Source organism: Onychostoma macrolepis, chromosome 03 (assembly GCF_012432095.1).
Source record: "Onychostoma macrolepis isolate SWU-2019 chromosome 03, ASM1243209v1, whole genome shotgun sequence".
Classification (NCBI taxonomy): Eukaryota; Metazoa; Chordata; class Actinopteri; order Cypriniformes; family Cyprinidae; genus Onychostoma; species Onychostoma macrolepis.
In genome coordinates, this window is record NC_081157.1 from 2,641,148 (window position 1) to 2,642,883 (window position 1,736).

A 1,736-nucleotide genomic window follows, 5' to 3' on the forward strand; every position below is an offset into this window, starting at 1 on the left:
TATCTGATTTATTTCCACATAAGAATGAGGCCTGAAACCGATCGGAGAATATCGGAATCCATGCGATTTTTTTATTGTTTATTTATTTATTTATTTATTTTTTCCTGCTTACACGGTCGTGGGCCATATCCGATCTGTGCCACATGGGAGGGAAAAAATCGGAATAGGGTCACTTGAACCATGCGGTGTAAATGCAGCCAAAATTTGTGCATCACTGTTTTGTTAAAAAACAGCAAAGTGGATTTTTCCATGCCAAAAAACTGCAGGCAAAAACAGATCAGGAAACTGTGGTGCTGCAAGTAGATTTTGCTGAAAATTACACCACTGCCTGCCAAGACCAGATCCAGTCAGCGCACTGGCATCAGAAGCAGGTCACAGTGTTTCCCTCAGTCCTGTGGTCTGATGGAGATCCTGAGTCATATGCCATAGTGAGTGACAGCCTGGAGCACGACAAGAGGTCTGTAGCAACCTTCCTCTCCAAGAGTGTGGAGGACATTAAAATGAAACATCCTGCAATGAAAGAGATTCACATATTTAGTGATGGAGCTGCTTCTCAGTTTAAGAACAAGTTCATCTGGTGTTTCATGTCAACTACATTCAATCAGTACATCACATGGAGCAAGTCTCCTGGGGAGAAGTGCGTCACAAAGTCTACTCCGAGGCAGAACAGTCAGGTGTCCATACATTTCTGCTCTCAGAAATCACATCTGCTGAATGTCTCGAACACCAGTCCTCTGAGCATCAGTCAACAGCAGCAAAGAACATCAAAACTGGAGACTGTGTCTTGGTCCAATTCAAGGCAAACAAGTCATTCAGGCAGTTTGTCGGACTTGTTAATAACCGAGAGCAGGAGGCACTGGAAATAAGGTTCTTAAGAAGGAATGACAGCGCTGGATTAGTGTACATCTGACCTGTGATGGAAGATAAAGCTTGGGTGACACCTGACCAAGTGATCGAGACTTTCATCCCAAAAGTAGACAACAGAGGGAGGTATCACTTTGCAGAGGCAGTCTTTGCAGAATGGAAAGAGAGAGAAAAAATAGAAGTCATCCAATTAATCACGTTTGTACTAATTTATTTGATATTTTGCATGTTTGTTTTGCCTTTATTGATGTTTTTACATTTAATAATTTCATCTTTACAATATTTAATAACATGTAAAAAGTAAAGACTGACTACAATTAATTAATTTTACTTCATTTTATGTCTACAGTGAATTAACTTAATATTTTGTAAGTTTCTTATTCACAATGATTCATGCTCATAACAGTGATCAATATACTCACCTTGCTCACCTTTTTTGGACATCTGTTTTACAGAACTATTGTTGCTACAAAATCCTCAACGCTAGTCAGTTACAAATGTTGACCTATGTAAAAAAGTTCATGTTAATTATTTATCTTTCAAGTATTTCTTAAAGATGTTCACATTAAACAATAAATGAAAATACTGTAAGTACTTTATGCTCACCTTTTTTTGCACATCTGTTTCACACAGATCGTTTTCCTGCGTCTTAATCTTCTTAACATCCAAATGCCAGCCATTAAACTTGGTAAAACATAACTACTAATTAAGTAATCTTTAGAGACTATAAATAACATGTAGAATATTCTAAAGCATTGGCTTACACTGCAACTATTTTGACAAACATAATGCAGCTATTTTGAATCACGATTGCGCATTTAGCAACGCAAACTGGGAATAAACATTGCCATCAAACATACTATTGCGATCAT